Source organism: Pleurodeles waltl, chromosome 7 (assembly GCF_031143425.1).
Source record: "Pleurodeles waltl isolate 20211129_DDA chromosome 7, aPleWal1.hap1.20221129, whole genome shotgun sequence".
Lineage (NCBI taxonomy): Eukaryota > Metazoa > Chordata > Amphibia > Caudata > Salamandridae > Pleurodeles > Pleurodeles waltl.
This window is the reverse complement of record NC_090446.1, coordinates 1,436,640,127-1,436,660,591: the sequence shown is the minus strand read 5'-3', so window position 1 is coordinate 1,436,660,591 and position 20,465 is coordinate 1,436,640,127.

Genomic DNA, 20,465 nt, shown 5'->3' with positions numbered 1-20,465 from the left:
AATGTATCAAAATACTGTAACCAAATATATACAGATATTTTAAAAAATTCAAAAAATCATACATCACGATTAGTACTGCATGTATGCACATATCAATGTCCGTGGACCACTGGGCCCACAATGCATGGGCGAGGCCCACACTAGATACCTGTCCACAAACGGAGAGAACACTGCAGGGGCATCAGATAGAAATACAACAGGCACCTCAGGGGGAAGGGAAGGAGGGGGCACCTCAGCCGGATTACAGCACCACCCCAGATCCACGACGGGGCTCCATGCCCATTGATGTATCCTGGGGAGTGCAAAGCCACAGTCTCTCAAGTCTCTCCAGTGGGTGGGTTGCCCATTGATGTATCCTGGGGAGTGCCAAGCCACAGTCTCTCAAGTCTCTACAGTGGCTAGTTTACCCACTGATCAATCCTGGGGCGTGCAAAGCCACAGTCTCTCAAGTCACTCCAGTGGGTGGTTTGCCCACTGCTTTATCCTGGGGAGTGCAAAGCCACAGTTTCTCAAGTCTCTCCAGTGGGTGGTATGCCCACTGATCAATCCTGGGGAGTGCCAAGCCACAGTCTCTCAAGTCTCTCCAGTGGGTGGGTTGCCCACTGATCAATCCTGGGGAGTGCAAAGCCACAGTCCCTCAAGTCAATCCAGTGGGTGGTTTGTCCACTGCTTTATCCTGGGGAGTGGAAAGCCACAGTCTCTCAAGTCTCTCCAGTGGGTGGTTTGCCCACTGATCAATCCTGGGGAGTGCCAAGCCACAGTCTCTCAAGTCTCTCCAATGGGTGGGTTCCCACTGATCAATCCTGGGGAGTGCCAAGCCACAGTCTCTCAAGTCTCTACAGTGGGTGGGTTGCCCACTGTACCATCCTGGGGAGTCAAAGCCACAGTCTCTCAAGTGGATAACAGTCTCCACTGGTTCTGGAGGGGGACTGGTGCCCAGAGTGCATCACGCTCCCCGTGACGGTCCCAGTTCCGTCACTGTCCCAGCTGCACATGGGCTAACGATGCTTGATTTGGCGGTCTTTGCCCTGTTCAGTGGTGCTTGACTTTGCTGTCTCTGACCTGTTCAGCGGTCTTCACCATGGCGGTCTTTGCCCTGTTTAGCGGTGCTTGCCTTTGCTGTCTCTGACCTGTTCAGCTGTGCTTTGCCATGGCGGTCTTTGCCCTGTTCAGCTGTGCTTTGCCATGGCGGTCTTTGCCCTGTTCAGCGGTGCTTGCCTTTGCTGTCTCTGACCTGTTCAGCGGTGCTTTGCCATGGCGGTCTTTGCCCTGTTCAGCGGTGCTTTGCCCTGTTCAGCGGTCTTCACCATGGCGGTCTTTGACCTGTTCAGCGGTGCTTGCCTTTGCTGTCTCTGACCTGTTCAGCGGTGCTTTGCCTTGGCGGTCTTTGCCCTGTTCAGCGGTGCTTTGCCCTGTTCAGCGGTCTTCACCATGGCGGTCTTTGCCCTGTTCAGCGGTGCTTGACTTTGCTGTCTCTGACCTGTTCAGCGGTGCTTTGCCATGGCGGTATTTGCCCTGTTCAGCGGTGCTTTGCCCTGTTCAGCGGTCTTCACCATGGCGGTCTTTGCCCTGTTCAGCGGTGCTTGCCTTTGCTGTCTCTGACCTGTTCAGCGATGCTTTGCCATGGCGGTCTTTGCCCTGTTCAGCGGTGCTTGCCTTTGCTGTCTCTGACCTGTGCAGCGGTGTGTGGCATGACGGTCCCTCAGTGCCCAGCGGGGCTGTGGCTGCCGGGGCCCTCCAGGGCACTGACGCTGGCGGTGGTCTCCGGACCAGTGACGATACTGCTGCCCTCCAGGGCACTGACTCTGGCGGTGGTCTCTGGACCAGTGACGATACTGCTGCCCTCCAGGGCACTGACTCTGGTCTCCGGACCAGTGACGATAGTGCTGGCGGTGGCGTCCCGGCCGGCGGGGAGGACGGCGGCCTTCTCCGCCGTGCTGCTCTTACCAGACTTTGGAGACTTCCTCTGCCCCTTCACCACCTTGGGAGGAGTCACAGCTGACTCAGCACTCCCCCGGGACCCTTGTGAGCTGTTTTGCTGGCAGGAGCCTTCACCCTCTCCCGTCGGGCACTTTCCAACTTAAGGTGCTTTACAGGGGATGGACTGGCAGTGCTTTGGCTCTGTGTCACACTGGCTGCCCTGGTGGCCGGTGCACTCCACAGACCTTTAACACGCACCACTGGTACCAGACTTTTTTTGTCTGAGGTGCTACTACGGGACCTATGAATTGGAGGGGTGGGGGTGGTGGGAAAGAGGTCAACGTTGCTGAGGAAGAGTTTCTGACGAACACTGGGATGGGTAGCTGGAGGGGGTCTGGGAGGGGAGGAAGAGGAGGTGGTTGTAGGAGGTGTAACTTTAGGTGATTTGGGTGCAGGTGCAGGTACTGGAGGTTGTCGTGAGGTGGATGGATGTTGGGTGTGTGGGTGCCCGCGTTTGTGTACTTATGGAGAGGGCGTCACAGACACACTGGGAGTGGACACAGGGGACGTGTAAATGGTAGTGGGGTGGTGAGTGCAGGTGAGCGGGGTGTGGTGCTGGGTGTTCTGGTGCGAGTCCTCGTGCCTGTAGATGTAGTGCATGCAGGTGAGAGTGTAGACGAGACTGGGAGGGAGGAGGGAGACGAGGAGGAGGGGGACACAGTGGAGGCAGTGGATGTTGGTGTGTCTGTATGTGGGTGATGCTTGTGTGAGTGCCTGTGGGATGTGTGGTACCTATGTTTGCTTGAGCTACTTTTGTGTGTTGAGGTGTGTGCATGCTTGTCTGATGGTGTGGTTGGGATAGGCTGGGGTACAGGGGATTGGGTCTGGGTGGAGGAAGTTGGAGGGGGGAAGCTAGACACAGGGACAATGGCTGTCATCAGTGCTGAGGCCAGAGATTGCAGGGTTCGATGATGGGCAGCCTGACCAGAATGAATGCCCTCCAGGAATGCATTAGTGTGTTGCAACTCCCTTTCTACACCCTGGGTGGCATTCACATTGGTAGACTGCCCAACAGTGAGGGACCTGAGGAGGTCAATGGCCTCCTCACTGAGGGCAGCAGCGGTGACAGGGGCAGGGGCTGAGGTGCATGGGGCGAAGGTGATGCCCTCCCTCCTGGGTGAGCGGGCACGTAGGGAAGGCTGAGGGGCTGCTGGGAGGGCGGTGCTGGTAGGGGTGGTGGCGGCTGTACCTGTAGAAGTGGTGGGCACAGATGGTGCCGCCACCACAAGGGAGCTCCCATCAGCGGACGAGTCCGTGTCGCTGTTTGGTGATCCGGTGACCGACGTGAAGCTCCCCTCGCCCTCTGTCCTACTGGTGTATTCAGAGTCTGTGGTGTGGCCCTCCATGGCCATGTGGGATGCAGCTCCCTCGTGCTCCGGTACCAATGTACCTCCGCCTGATGATGCTGATGCACAAAAGAACAGGGAGAGCACAAAAAGGGGTGGGGAAACAGAAGAAAGACAGGTTGAGTGCATGGCTTACTGCTACCGTTGGCGGACAATACAGACACAGCAGCCCCCTGCACTACGCCGTGCTCTTGGCCTCTACAGATGCAATTCCTGGGATATGGCCTACATGGCTATGAGTGTCATCTGTCCACATAGATGACACAGGGTCATGAATAGCTGTACTTGGCACTCTACAGAGGTGGGGTGGGGGGCCACATGGCCATGCCTTACGAAGGGGCCTAGCCTATGTTACTCGCCCTGGCCAAGGGAAACCCACAGACCTCCTCCCCCACTCAGACCCCTCCACTGCACGCAAAGTCCGCAGAATGAGAGTGTACTCACCCCCTTGTGTCTGCTGTGATGCCCTCAAGCGCCCATCCAACTCAGGGTAGGCCACAGCCAGGATCCGGAACATCAGGGGGGTCATGGTGCGACGGGGACCCCTCCCACGTTGGGAGGCCATCCCCAGCTGAGCCTCCGCCATCTTCTTGCTCCAGCGGCGAATGTCCTCCCATCTTTTACGGCAGTGGGTGCCCCGTCTCTGGTGGACCCCCAGGGTCCGGACATCCATGGCGATGGCATGCCAAATGTCCTTCTTCTGGTGGGCGCTGACCTACATGACATGTACAGGGGAAGAAGAGAAGTCATCAACAACTGCACCGTCAAAGTGAGTGGCCCCCATCCCTACCCTTGCCATGTGGCACATGCATTCACACTCCTTCATTGTCGCAGAACTCTGCCCCCTTCCCACTGACATCCAGCCCTCTCCACCCAGCATAGCCCATACAACGTGCTCCCTGTGTACTTACCTGTTGGTCTGGAGGATAGTAGAGTAGCGTGTACTGGGGGAGGACCCCGTCCACGAGCTTCTCCAACTCCTGAGCAGTGAAGGCAGGGGCCCTTTCCCCAGACGCAGCAGCCATTGTCTCTTCCAGACCGAGGTCACAGAGGCACTTGCAGTGTAGGCCCTCTCCTGTCGAAGATCAGGTATCGAGTGATTGAACAGATAGAAAATGGCGGCCACGTCTGCGGCGGTGACGTCCGCGGCAGTGCGTATCATCACCACCGGCGCACTTCATCATTGGCTCCTGGGACCCATAGGTCCCATCAAACCCTAAAGGAACAGACCAGCTGACCAGTGGCTAGTGGCCATTTTTAGATTTGAACCAGGTGCATTCTGGGCATTGAAGTACTAGCCCTCAAGGAGCAATTCAGAGCTTCTGGAACCTTGTGGTGAGCTGTGGAGTCGTAACATTTCTTTAAAGACCTTCTGGAAGGAGATGCAGATGTTTGAAGACAATTGGAGAAGGTTTTGTAAAAAGCTCCATAAAGGGACCGACCTGCCATCGAGAGTCAAGCCGGCATATGTCGACTGCAACCCAGCCTGACTTGTAGGTTTGTCCCGCTGCAAAGCTCTGGAGCTCTAGACTTCCAGGATTTCACCAGGGGCTCCTGAAAAGGCAATCCAACAACGTCAACTCGGAATCAGCTTGCTCTGGACGGTCATCTGCCGTCAAAAAAAAAAAGCTCCAAAAAAGTGACAAAGTCAGATTGTAAAATGTTGACCGGGACTTGCTGCGCAGCTCATCCAAGGAGGGCTCCGGGGACGTTAGATCAAGATTGTCTAAGTCTGAAGGTAGAATTTTTCACTGAGGTCTCCTGCGACGTGTACCCAAAGAGGGCTCCAGGAAGGTCGGATCAGATTGGTGACTTTGTCCTGTGGAAAAAAATCTTCAAGAAAAAGACTAAGGGGGTCATTACAACATTGGCGGTAAAAGACGCTTACCGCCGTGCAGAAGACCGCCAATACTCCGCCGCGGCCGCGGAGTTCTGTCACAGCTATTATGACCTACATCTCGGAATCCGCCGAAATCCAGACACCCACACAAGTCCGCAACACCAAAGGTCAGTGATAAACTGGCAAAAACAATTCTTGAACCGTCACGCCAACAGAAACACGCCCATGCTATCACGACCCACGAATCCACGCGGCGGTCTTTCAACCGCGGTATTCCATTGGCGCGCTCAAAATACACACACATCTCCAAAACACCGCCACATTGGACAATTCAAAATACACACACCTGATACACATACAAACAACACTCCCACACACCCAACACAATATAAAACACACACCCACATCACCCACAAACCCCTACAACCAAAAATTATTGACAAAGACCAGAGAGACTGCACAACATAGACAACCCCACCACACAGAGGCACATAACACCATCACCCATACAACATCCACGCTCAAAACACCCCACACCACCACACATCACCACACTCATCACCAGATACACCACCCCACACATCACCTACACCACCCCATGGCACGCCAAAGACACCCCAGGTTTTCCGAGGAGGAGCTCAGGGTCATGGTGGAGGAAATCATACGGGTAGAGTCACAGCTATTTGGATCACAAGTGCAGCACACCTCCATAGCCAGGAAGATGGAGCTATGGCGAAAAATCGTCGACAGGGTCAACGCTGTGGGACAGCATCCAAGAAATCGGGAAGACATCAGGAAGAGGTGGAACGACCTACGGGGGAAGGTGCGTTCAGTGGTCTCCAGGCACAACATCGCGATTCAGCGGACTGGCGGCAGACCCCCACCTCCTCCCCCACAACTAACAACATGGGAGGAACAGGTCTTGACCATCATGCATCCAGAGGGCCTCAGAGGAGTCGGTGGAGGAATGGACACTGGTAAGTCAAATCTTAACTATCATATCCCCTACCCTACCTGCATGCTATCACACACCCCCACCCTCACCCCCTCCCCTATCACTCCAACTCTTCACACCCATCACTAAAGCATGCCCACTGCACATACCCATACACACCCCCTAACCATCATCACACAAGCCCCCACACAGGAATGCTTGCACTGGGGTACACGCACACCCACCCATTGCACACCATGACACACACACATGCAATAATCATGCTCTAATACCTCTGCAGGACCACTACGTAACGTCACCACACAGGAGGGTCCAGACATCTCCACTCCACCCCCAGAAGAGGCCCACAGTGACGACAGCAGCTCTGGCCAACTGGATCCAGATGACCAGCCCGGACCATCGTGGGCCTCGGGACAGTCGGTTCCCCTTGCACAGGCACAGCCCAACACTGACCTTCCACCCTCTGGTAACACCAGCATAGCACCCACCCAGCGGGCCCATACCTCCGTCCCCAGGACACGTCAATCAGCTGTGTGTCCACCACTACAGGGAACCCAGGATAACCCACCACCCCAACAACATCAGGGACCTGGGGGCAGTGGTAGTGGGCACACTGTCCAGGGGACAGAGGCACAGGAACACAGGGGAACTGGGAGGGCTGCTGTGCGACAGGGGGCGGACAGGCCAAGGGAACCCACTCTCCACGAGGCCCTCTCCTCCATCATGGGAGCATATCGCCACTCCCAGGAGACGATGGCTACGGTCCTGGCCAAGTTTCAGGAGACCCAGTGCATGCAGGACGAACAGTATTTGGGGTTCAGGGAGGAACTCAGAACCATCAGCTCCGCCCTGGGCACCATAGTAGGGGTGCTGAAGGACATACAAAAGACCATGAGGGACACCGTGGCACTCCAAGGGGCCCCTGACACTAGCCTGGACGATGAACTGCCCACCACCTCCGCCGGCGCTAGTGGACAGGACGCCCCGCCACAGGACCACCACACCAGCACCCCACCCCCTGCAGACGGAGAACCACCCCGCAAGCGGTCCCTAAGATCCAGGAATAGGACAGAGCAAGATGGCAAGACCCCCGCCAGAAAATGAGATCACCCTGATTGTCATCCCACTGTCCCACTTTGTTACCCTGTCCAGATTGGAACTGCCCCAGCTCCACTTCCTATGCCCATATGGGCAGTGCACCTGTGAGACTAATAGACTGGACTCTGCCATGGACATTCCTCCACCATCACCCATCACCATTTTGCCACCCCTCTAATAATTAGCACTTCAATAAACACCCTTGAACCACAAAACAATCTGGAGTCAGTCTGTGATTTTTAAAATGTGTATTAGCAATGACAGTGACAAAATGCGTTTTCAAATGTAATGCCAACATACCAATGTCACACATCACAAGTCCATGAAGGACGCAAGCAGATGACACACGTTGGTAACCACACCTGTGAAACCGTAATGGAAATGTACAACTCAGTTACCAAATACTGCTTCTTATTGACAGACAGGATAGAGGTAGAAGTGTGAAAGTGAATGTAATAGTAAAAAAATTGTTCTTACCTGTGTGTCACTGGAAATATTGCTGTATGACTGACTCCCTGTTGTCTATGTCTTCTTCCTCAGCTTCCTCCTCATCACTGTCCACAGGCTCCACAGCTGCCACAACACCGTCATCTGGACCATCCTCCTGCAGAAAAGGCACCTGGTGTCGCAAAGCAAGATTGTGAAGCATTGAGCAGGCGATGATGATCTGGCACACCTTCTTTGATGAGTAGAATAGGGAACCACCTGTCATGTGGAGGCACCTGAACCTGGCCTTCAGGAGGATGAAGGTGCGTTCGATCACCCTCCTAGTCCGCCAATGGGCCTCATTGTAGCGTTCCTCTGCCATGGTCCTGGGATTCCTCACTGGGGCCAATAGTCATGACAGGTTGGGGTAACCAGAGTCCCCTAATAGCCACACACGGTGCCTCTGGAGTTGACCCATCACATATGGGATGCTGCTATTCTGCAGGATGTAGGCGTCATGCACAGAGCCAGGGAACATAGCATTTACCTGCGAGATGCACTGGTCTGCCAAACATACCATCTGTACATTCATCGAATGATAACTCTTCCGGTTCCTGTACACCAGTTCCCTCCTGCGGGGGGGGGACCAGAGCTACATGGGTGCCATCAATAGCACCTATGATGTTGGGGATATGTCCCAGGGCACATAAGTCACCTTTAACTGTAGCCAAATCCTCCACCTGAGGAAAAACTATGTAGCTCCTCACGTGTTTCAGCATTGCAGACAACACTCTGGACAACACGTTGGAAAACATAGGCTGGGACATCCCTGATGCCATGGCCACTGTTGTTTGAAAGGAACCACTTGCAAGGAAATGGAGCACTGATAGCACCTGCACTTCAGGGGGTATTCCTGTGGGATGGAGGATTGGTGAGATCAGGTCTGGCTCCAACTGTGTACACAGTTCCTGGATTGTGGCACGGTCAAACCTGGAGGTGAGGATCAAATGTCGCTCCTCCATTGTTAACCGGTCCAAAAGCGGTCGGTACAGCGGAGGATTCCGCCATCTCCTCAAATGTCCCAGCTGACGGTGCCTAAGAAGGACAACAGCGACCACAGAGTCAACAAATTCTCAGCTATGTACCCACAGCTACACAGAACACGACACCAAATACAAAACTCTTCCTGTATGTGTGTTGAGTGTAGGCCTAGGTATGTGTGACGCAGTAGTAAATGAAGCCATGTGGGCCCCTGAAATGGCGGCTGCCTGACCTCTAAACTGGGACAATGGGATGTGAGGTAACTCCGCTGGCGTTGTACACCGTTGCGGTAGGCGGTCAAAGACTGCGGCGCAATGCTGCATTGGTTAACTCTGGTTAACTATTTTTCACCTGTAGCAAGCAGGGAGCCCCTTCTTGAATCAGTTGAAGACAGACAAAGTCCTTTTAGTGGTGAAGGGCAAGTGTGAAGCTGGTGCAGTCCTTCAGAGTGCAATGTCCAGGTGCAGGTCAGGGGTTCAGCAGGGCAGTCTGTTAGGGTTTGTACACAGCAAAGAGCATGTCCCCTCTCACTGCACTAGTGGGTTCTGTAATAGCTCCCTTTTAAACTTACTATTGAAAGCCTTTCTTGTTATCTCACCTTCCCCCCCCTAGGCTTCTGTGTCTGTTGTTTAATGTGCTGTTTTGTTTACACATTGGGCCTTGCTTTTACCAAGGCTTCTTTAAAACACTCCTCCCTAGGCCATGTGTTAATCCAACTCATTTGCATAATAACTGAAACTCTGCACACCTTTCAAGAACATGTGCAGCATGTGAGGACCACACCCAGCTCTTCAAACCACACCCAGCTCTGCACACCTTCCAAGAACATGTGCAGCATGTGAGGACCACACCCAGCCCTTCAAACCACACCCAGCCCTGTCTATAAAAGGCATCCCCCGAGCCTCACCCAGTGCTTGTGCTCGTCTACCTCCCGCTTACCTGAGAACAGATCCCTCGGCGCTGGCACTCCTGCTCTTTACAGACTTTCATTGACTTCAATGGGCGCAGCTTCTGGCTATTCCTTCTTCCGGTTTCCGGTTCCTCCTTGCTTCAGCCTCTCTCCTATGAGTAACCTGCAAAAGAGAAAGAAGACAAGGTTAGATTGATCAGTATCTCTTGCCAGCAACAAGTAAGTGCAAAACCTTTTATTACCTGAAAGAACTTTGACAACAATTTCTGGATTCGTGCATAGACAATTTGAAAACGAAATACCTTCCACGAACATTGTGATTCAAACTCTTTGTTACAAGAATATTTTGCAGAACTTTGTGAAGCAAACATTGTTTTTTCTCATGGAACTTTTAAGAATCGAACAGTGGAAACCATTAACAGCAAGTATTTTGATGTAAAAGTACAGTATTTGTTTTATAAAAGATTCTGGAAATATGGGAAAAGTGAGTCTGCTATTGGGAATTTAGGCTTTAGTTATATTATGATGAATGTTTGATATTGGTAATTCTGATAACGGTATTTGTTTAATGTTTTAGAAGCTTTACAGTAATAGAAAACACATCCCAGAGCAGTAACACATTCCAAACCTGGAAACTAGAGACCAGGATCCAAGAGGTACTTTTAGAAGAGAATTTTTAATAAATAAAGGCATAGTCAGGAACCCATTTAGAAATAGGTTGCACTTATCTGTTCTTTGTTTATGTTTCATTAGGCACCAGTTTCTACAGAAGTCAGAAAGGGTCGCAGATTTGTGCAGCACTTCAACAGTGGAAACGCAAGAACGGTGTTGTCTTTTTATTTTATTTTATCCACTTCCCCCCTTCCCTTGAGCTTCTGTTCTTAGTGCACTGTTTTAAAAACTAGTGTGCTGGAACAAGCAGTTTCAGGGTGGGGTCGGATTGTCTTCAACCTCCATCAGAACTGAACAAGAACTCAGGTAAGCTGGGCTTTGACAGAAGCACAAGCCTTAAAAAATTTCAGTTCTGGTGGACGATGAATACCGGGGAAGAAATAGAGGGCATTGACGTCACGAATATGGCGCAGGCCCTAAATGAGGACTTGGCTCATAATGAATCAGTGTCTGGCATCTTGCAACATATGCAAGAGGAAATAGAGAGATTAAAGATGGAGAATACCTCTTTAAAACAGGATTTAAGCAGGTATAAATTTAGGGGATCTCAGTGGAACACAGCTTCTACGCCTTTGTTTAAAACCTCCTCAGAGACAGGGGCGCCATCAAAACATACAACTTTGCCTTCCCCAGTGGAGGTTACTGTTAATGTTCCTAATGTTGTGCCCTTAGCAGCACCTGAACGTTTTCATGGAGATAGTAACAAATTCCATGTTTTTATCAATCAATGTCAATTACACTTCCTTTGTAAGCCACAACAGTTCCCTACTGATGATACGAAAGTGGCATTCGTCTTGTCTTATTTGGGTGGCACAGCAGCCAATTGGTCATTTCCTTTCATGGATAGAGATGATCCCATCCTCCATAATTGGAATCAATTTAAACGTACCATGACCAGCCTTTTTGCAAAACACACTTTCATGCAGGCAAGTGATAATGAGCTTTTAAATCTTAAACAAGGTAACAAGGATTTATTGACCTATCTCACTAGTTTTAATCGTTTACTCACCGAGACACAGTGGCCAGAAGAAAAGCGTGTCTCCCTTTTTTTATAAAGGTTTGAGAGACGAGTTAAAAGACGCGCTGGCTCATATCGTTGATTTGCCAAAAGACTATTCGGACTTTGTAGATTTAGTTGTGAAATTAGAACATAGACTAGGAGAAAGAAAGGGAGATAAATACAAACTGGAATCACGGTTAACTTTTATTAGACACGAGAAGAAAGACACAGATAATAAACTCCCTGAACCAGAGCCTATGCAAATAGGGACACTCAGAGGTCCACTCACATCAGAGGAGAAAGAAAGAAGGAGAAAATTTCAATTATGTTTATATTGTGGCAGGTCAGGTCACTTTGCCAGAGAATGTCCAGTAAAGCCTAAAACTCCACAAAAGGGTGCTGTTTCCTCCACCTCCTCAACTGAATCGGGAAACGATTAAGCTCGACAAGGGGAGAGGTTACTTGTTCGAGAAAACATCTTAATCAAACCTCTAATGTTGCAGCCTTCAGGGTACCGCACATACCTAGACATTTCATAATTCAGGTCGTTTTAATTGTTACTACCCTAGTGAGGCATTCTCTCCCTGTCCTACTGGACTCAGGCGCGACAGGAAATTTTGTGGATAATAAGTTAGCTGAAATCTTAGGACTTCCTATGTGCCTAAAGCCTTGTCCAGAAGCAGTATGTGCAGTGGATGGGTCAGAATTGACCTCTGGATTAATCACAAAACAAACAAGTCCACTTGTTATGGTCTGTCAGAACGGGCACACAGAGGTGATTAGCTTTGATCTGATAGATACTCCTAATTTTGGTTTGATTCTCGGGGTACCCTGGTTAACAACTCATAACCCAAAAATTGATTGGGTGAATAGAACTGTTACTTTGGATTCCTCTTTCTGTAGAACCAATTGCTATCAAGAAGCAGGTACAGAACAGAGCACAGTATTACACTGTGCTAGTGTTAAACAAGATGAACCAAGTCTCCCTCCTGAATATTCTGACTTTAAAGACGTCTTTGATCCAGTAAAGGCTAGTGTGCTGCCCCCACATCGGTCTTATGACTGCCGTATAGATCTTATCCCAGGGGCCCCTTTACCTAATAACAGAGTATATGCTTTGACTGACAAAGAAACCAAATACTTAAGAACCTACCTAGATGACCTACTACAGTCTGGGTTCATCCGTCATTCCACATCTCCGGTGTCATCTCCACTCTTTTTGATCCCGAAGCCGGATAAATCCCTGCGCGCGTGTATCGATTATAGAGGACTAAATAAGGCTACAATAAAGAATAAATATCCTCTTCCTCTAATACCTGTGTTGTTGGATCAATTAAGACATTCTACTGTATACACTAAACTAGATCTGCGGGGAGCTTACCACCTGGTCCGAGTAAAAGAGGGGGATGAGTGGAAGACAGCTTTCAAGACAAAGTTTGGTTTATTTGAGTACACAGTAATGCCCTTTGGGTTATGTAATGCCCCTGCGGCCTTTCAGTTCTTTATAAATGAGGTCCTACACGAATTCCTGGACGTTTGTGTCATAGTATACATAGACGACATCCTCATTTACTCTAAGAACTCAGAAGAACATACCCAACATGTTTGTGCAGTATTATCAAAGTTAAAAGAAAATCATCTTTTTGCTAAGTTAGAAAAATGTACTTTTAATGTTAACAAGGTGGACTTTTTAGGATACTGCCTGTCACCTCAAGGAATAACTATGGATGTAAAGAAAATCAGTGCTATTGCTGATTGGCCAGAACCATCCTCTGTAAAAGATATTCAGAAATTTCTGGGTTTCGCCAATTTTTATAGGAGGTTTATTGCACATTTTGCAGACATTGCGGCCCCAATAACTACCTTGTTGCGGAAAGGGCAACGATTTCTTTGGACTGATGAGGCGGCACACGCCTTTCAACTCCTAAAACAAAAGTTCACTTCAGCCCCAATTCTGAAACATCCTGATCCTGACTTGCCCTTTTTTGTTGAAGCGGATGCTTCACAAGTAGCTTTAGGAGGAGTTCTCTCTCAACGAGATGCAGTAGATGGCCAGTTACATCCTATAGCCTTCTATTCCAAAAAGTTATTGCCAGCTGAACAAAATTACACTGTGGCTGAAAGGGAACTACTAGCTATCAAAGTAGCCTTTTCAGAATAGAGGCACCATTTAATGGGAGCCAAGTACCCAGTTACAATCTTTTCTGACCATAAGAATCTACAGTTTTTTGGATCACTTAAAGCACTAACACCACGTCAGATGCGCTGGTTAATTTTTTTTAGCACATTTGACTTTGTTATAACCTATAGACCAGGTGCACAACAAATTCAATCTGATGTGTTATCTAGATACGGACATACCTCAGACATGAAACAAGATAAAATAGGAGAACCCATTATTCCTCCCCAAAAGTTGTTGGCACCAGTACAACAGAAGGATTTCATCACAGATCTATATAATGCACACATGCAAATAGCACCTCAGGATTGGTTAAAGGATTCCCATAACACAATACAACGAGGTTTATTGTATCACGACAACATGCTGTTAGTGCCCACCTCTGAATTACAAACACAGGTGATAATTTGGCATCACGCCTCACCGTTGGCAGGTCATCCTGGTTGGGTAAAAACCCTGGAAAATGTGCAAAAACACTTTTGGTGGGACACTATAAGAAAGGACATTAAGCAATTTGTCACTACCTGTCCAATTTGTGCAAGACATAAATCTTCTCATAAGGCTCCTGACGGCTTGTTAATACCAATGCCAACACCCAAACAACCTTGGCACACTGTGAGCGTAGACTTTATTGTAGGTTTACCACCTGTAAAATCCTTCACAACAGTGTTGGTTATAGTGGATTTTTTATCTAAAATGGCACATTTTGTACCATTACGGAAATTACCCACGGCGGCAGAATTTGCCGATATTTTTATAAGGGAAATTGTGCGTTTACATGGTTTGCCAAGCAAAGTGGTGTCAGACCGAGGGAGCTAGTTCAACTCCAGATTTTGGAAAAAATTATGTGAAAAACTGAAAATAGATGTGGCCTTATCCACTGCTTTCCACCCAGAGACAGATGGACAGACTGAACGACTGAACCAAACCTTACTTCAAACGCTACGTTGTTTATTGGCTGATTATTCTAGTGAATGGTTGGAAGCTCTCCCTGTAGCAGAGTTTTTTTATAATAATACTGAGCATTCAGCTCTACTTTGCTCACCATTCTATTTCTTGCAGGGGTATCATCCAAGAGCTATACCCATTTTGTTAGAAGATTCCCTGTTGCCTACAGTAACGCATAGACTAACGAGGTTAGGTGACATACAAGACAAAGCCAGGAAACACTTATTAAAGTACAAGGAAAGCATGAAAAGACAAGCAGACAAACACAGGTCTGAGGCCCCAATGTATAAAATTGGTGACAAGGTATGGCTCTCCACAAAGAACCTAAACATAGAGGAATCCCGAAAGCTGCAACCACGTTTCATTGGACCCTTTAGTATAACTGCCATAGTAAACCCGGTAACAGTAAAATTAGATTTACCAAAAGAATATCCAATACATACTACATTCCATGTGTCCTTGCTTAAGCCATACAACTCAAAAACCCGACCTGAACCACCACCTCCACCCATACCAATTAAGGGAAATCTGGAATATGAAGTGAAAAGCATAAAAGACTCAAAAAGAATTAGTGGACGTCTGTTTTATTTAGTGGAATGGAAAGGATATGATGAATCTGAGAATTCATGGGAACCAGCATCATATGTACATGCCCCACAGCTGATAAGACGGTTTTATTTAAAAAATCCAGGAAAACCCCGTCCTGTAGGAGGGCCTTTGAGGGGGGCAACTGTTAGGGTTTGTACACAGCAAAGAGCATGTCCCCTCTCACTGCACTAGTGGGTTCTGTAATAGCTCCCTTTTAAACTTACTATTGAAAGCCTTTCTTGTTATCTCACCTTCCCCCCCCCCTAGGCTTCTGTGTCTGTTGTTTAATGTGCTGTTTTGTTTACACATTGGGCCTTGCTTTTACCAAGGCTTCTTTAAAACACTCCTCCCTAGGCCATGTGTTAATCCAACTCATTTGCATAATAACTGAAACTCTGCACACCTTTCAAGAACATGTGCAGCATGTGAGGACCACACCCAGCTCTTCAAACCACACCCAGCTCTGCACACCTTCCAAGAACATGTGCAGCATGTGAGGACCACACCCAGCCCTTCAAACCACACCCAGCCCTGTCTATAAAAGGCATCCCCCGAGCCTCACCCAGTGCTTGTGCCCGTCTACCTCCCGCTTACCTGAGAACAGATCCCTCGGCGCTGGCACTCCTGCTCTTTACAGACTTTCATTGACTTCAATGGGCGCAGCTTCTGGCTATTCCTTCTTCCGTTTCCGGTTCCTCCTTGCTTCAGCCTCTCTCCTATGAGTAACCTGCAAAAGAGAAAGAAGACAAGGTTAGATTGATCAGCATCTCTTGCCAGCAACAAGTAAGTGCAAAACCTTTTATTACCTGAAAGAACTTTGACAACAATTTCTGGATTCGTGCATAGACAATTTGAAAACGAAATACCTTCCACGAACATTGTGATTCAAACTCTTTGTTACAAGAATATTTTGCAGAACTTTGTGAAGCAAACATTGTTTTTTCTCATGGAACTTTTAAGAATCGAACAGTGGAAACCATTAACAGCAAGGCAAACAGTAAATCAAGGACTTGCACAAATTACATGCTGTATTTTGATGTAAAAGTACAGTATTTGTTTTATAAAAGATTCTGGAAATATGGGAAAAGTGAGCTCAGGTAAGCTGGGCTTTGACACAGTCCTTCTTCTTCTGATGATGTTCCTTGTCGGGATCTTCGGTGTGGGTGCAGGTCTGCCATATTTATCCTTGCTCCAGGGGTGAAAAGCAGGGGGAGGCGAATGTCCATTCACAGGCAGGCCACTTCCCTCTTGGAAGACCACTTTCAGGGAAGTGTGGCAAAATCAATCCCAGGAGGCAACATTCTTTAAAAATCCAACACGGCTGAAACTGAATTTTGGAGATTAGTCTGATGGAGCCCACCTACTGGGCTGGCTAAACATCCTAAACACACCCCTCTCCTGCCCGATCCTAATCTAATCAAGAGGGAACCTGCTTGTCTGGGTTTGCAGGGATTGGGGGAGGTCCTGAGCTGCTCCAAATGTCCTTCCCTCCTTTGAAGACCAGTTTGGCTGCTCTCCCCCCGATCCTGTTTCACCATCTGCTGAGGCAGATCTCCTCCTCAGGCACATCCTTTGTGTTCAGCCCAGGCCACTTCACACCTCAAGCAGCCTTTGCAGGCTGCCAGAGGCCTGGCCAATCAAAGAAGAACACTACAGAGCTGAAACTGGTAACATTTAGGGAGAGTTTTAAAACTCTTTCTCTGAACTAGTTATATTAAATCCAACAATGGCAAGTTGTGGGATTTATAATAGAAATTAATTTGAGACCAAACTTGCCATATGTTGCTCTTTTGGAGACATTATTCATTAAAATAAAGTCTCCACATTTAAGCCTATGGAGCCTATTCACTAAAGTGTGGGAAAAATACATGTGGCTATTTTACCTCTTCAATTTATAAGTTCCCTGCTTATAGTTACATGGCACCCAACCCTAGGGGCATTTAGGGCATACCTTTGGGGTGACGTATATGGACAAAATAAGGTAGTTTAAGACTGTGGAAATACTTTTAATTCCAAAGTCGAATTTGCATATAACTTTAGTTTAAAAGCAGCCAGTAAGGCAGTCCTGCCATTAAAATCACACTGAGCACCTCAGCAGTGCACCTATAGGTGCAGTACCTAAGCTGGGGTCCCTAAACCTACATGCAACACCATATACTAGGGACTTACAGGTATGTTGTACTGCCATTTATAATTAGCCTAATTTGCATACTCATTTTGCACAGAGCACAGGCCCTGTGATGGGTTAACAGTACCCAGGTCACCATCAGAGTCAGGAAAATACCAGTAAAAAGTGAAAAATGGGGGCAAAATGTTAGGGGGTCTCTGTAATCAGCCCTGATTTCTCACACTTATGGTTTGTTGGACACAGTTTGGCTAGGCTGCTGGGCCTGCGTCATTGGTGAGAAGCAGGTCAATTTACTGGCCTTCACAGATTCCTTGCCTGCAGGGTGCAGGAGAGTGAACCCGTCACTCTGAGGGAGGTTCTTGATAATTTTCAGAAGGCTGGAGGGGCTCTGGGGTTTTGTAGAGTCCTTCTTGTTTCCAGGCAACACCTCAGCGTGATGGTCAAGCCCTTGGAGCAGCAGGCAGGGTTTGACACATTTTTTTTGCAGCAATGACTCAATTCTCATGCCTTGGGTCTTCTTTTTCCAGGTCTTCTATGTGTCCATTGAATCTTAGGTATTGGTCTAGGAATGCCCACTAAATACTGTATTTAGTGGGTGTTAGGGGGAGTACCTAGTAGTGGCCCATTGGCCACCTACCTTAGGGTGGCTCCTGTGGGAAGGGGTTACATCCCTAACCATGATTGTCTATTTTCCTACTATCCAAGATGGAGGATAATGAAATGGAGTGGTCACCTTGCCTGCCACACCTGAGAGGTGGTACAGGCTGGGGATGGCCACTCCTATCCTTGCTGGGTTTCCTGCTGGTTTTCCCACCTAAAGTGGGTACAATACTGTTGGGCAGCCATCAGATTTCAAAGGTGGCAAAGCCTTAGAAGTTGACAGCTGGTGCAGGGTGTCTGCCTGGGAAAGGAGGTGTGACAACTCTGCCCAGGAAAGGCTCTCTGTTCTGGTTCCTGAGAGCATAGGCCAGAATCATGTGGTCCTCTTGGGGAGGGGACTGGATGTTGCTGGCACCTCCTCTCCGGTGACGTTGGCTGGGGGACCTGTGGGGATGTAAATGCAGTGTTGTTGTTTCTGCATGTGACAACTTATGCATGGATGTGTTGCCCTCTCTGGTTGTTATTACCCTGGCAACTTCGCCTTGTGTGAGTAGTTATTTTGTGGGCTTGCTGTTTACCTCTAGTGTGCATGCTTTAGTGATGGGTGTCCATGCAGGTCTGTGCTAGGGGTCCATGCATTGGTGTTGCATGCAGGGCTTGGTATTGGGAGGGGTCGGTTGTGATGGTGGGTTGTGTGGGAGGTGGTGGAGTGATGAAAGTGAGGGTAAGGGTGGGGGTATGTGATGGCATGCAGGTAGGGGGGGTGATAGTAATAGAGATTTGACCTACCAGAGTCCAGTCCTCCTACTCCTGCCAGGCCCTCAGGATGCATGATTGCCAAGACTTGCTCCTCCCATGTTGTTAGTTGTGGGGGAGGAGGTGGGGATCTACCGCCAGTCCTCTGTACAGCTATTTGGTGTCTTGCTGCCACGGAATGCACCTTCCCCCGTAGGTCATTCCACCACTTCCTGATGTCATTCCTTGTTCTAGGGTGCTGCCCCATGGCTTTGACCCTGTCCACAATTCTCCGCCATAGCTCCATCTTCCTAGCAATGGATGTATGCTGCACCTGTGATCCGAATAGCTGTGGCTCTACCCGGATGACTTCCTCCACCATGACCCTTAGCTCCTCAGTGAACCTGGGGTGTCATTGTGGTGCCACGGGTGTAGTGTGAGTTGTGTGGGTGAGGGTATGTGGGGTGATGGGTTGGGGTGTGTGATGAAAGGTGTGTGGATGTTGTATAGGTGATGGTGGTGTGTGGCTGTGGTCTTTTCTGTGGTCTTGTTAGCTCTCTTGGAGCACTTGTTTGTATTCGCAAAGGGTTGTGGGTAATGTGGGTGTGTGTTTTATAGTGGTGTGGGTGTATGGGTGTGGTGTTCGTATGGGTATCAGGTGTGTGTTATTTGAATTGTCCAATGTAGTGTTGGTTTGTATGTATGTGTGCATTTTGAGTGCAGTGGTATGTACCGCCAATGGTTTACCACAGTTGAATGTCCACAGAGGTAATTCGTGGATCACAATGTTGTTAGTGTAGTTCTGTTGGCGTAACGGTGTGGGTTTTGCTACCGCCAAGTTATCACTGACCTTTGGGCTGGCGGACTTGTGTGTGTGGCTGTATAGTGACGGATTGCTATGTTTGTGTCATGATATGGGTAGTGATAATCCGCTGAGGCGGCGGTATGTTGGCGGCAGTCAGCATGGCAGTAAGCAGTACTTACCACCAATGTCATAATGAGGGCCATAGTGTCCAAAAAATGAGAAAGAGGAATTGGTCAGGCAGTATAAATGAATGTTTTTGGAATTAGTTGTGGATGCATGTGTATGGAATGTAATTTAAAAGCATGTAATATATACCCACTCACACAGTCAGAGAAACACCTCCATACCTAGTTAAACTCCCACAACAGTACTTATTTACCTACCCCTGATATAGCCAGAGATTGAATGATATACAAAGCACACCATTATAAGCATTCACACATCCATTTACTCAGCTATACATCCACATTCATAGATATTCACAGACCTTTAGAAGCAATGTCACACCCAATCACACACCTATGCAGTTATTTATATATACAGCATTCAGTTAGGTAAACATGCACTAGCGTATGTCCCAGTCAGACAGTGACATAGAGAATTTTCCATCCACTCATACACCCATACACCGATTATGAATGCACCACTAACAAAGACTGATGCACACACAGTTAGACACTCAAATAGTCACTAACACAGTCAGTTATCAAACAACAAAGCCACTTACATATCTATTTACAGACCAATACACGCACTTACACAGTCACTACAGATGCCCACACAGGGAGTGATCTGCTTACTGATATGTGCACTCCACCACTTGCAGACCCAGTAACTCACTTATCCAGACACTTACATACCCATGTAAGCACACATAATGAGACACTTACAGAGCAAGTGACTCACTGATATAATCACTTACGTAGGTACTTGCTTACAGTATGTAATCTAGTAGTAAGTAATGTAAAATTAAATGTATCCTGTATTCGGTTTGGAATAATCTGCTTGTCTTGAAAGAGGAGGATTTAGGATGCCAAGAAAGGGAGAGAGGAGAAAAAAAACAGAAGAAACAATACAATCTGCATAAAAGTGAGCTTAAAAGGACATGCTAGAGGAAATGTACTGGAAAAAAAGCTGCTGTTAAGAGAACAAAGGAGTTTCTTGAAACAGCATGTGTAAAAACGTAAAATGTGAATAAAATTGCAAATACAAAG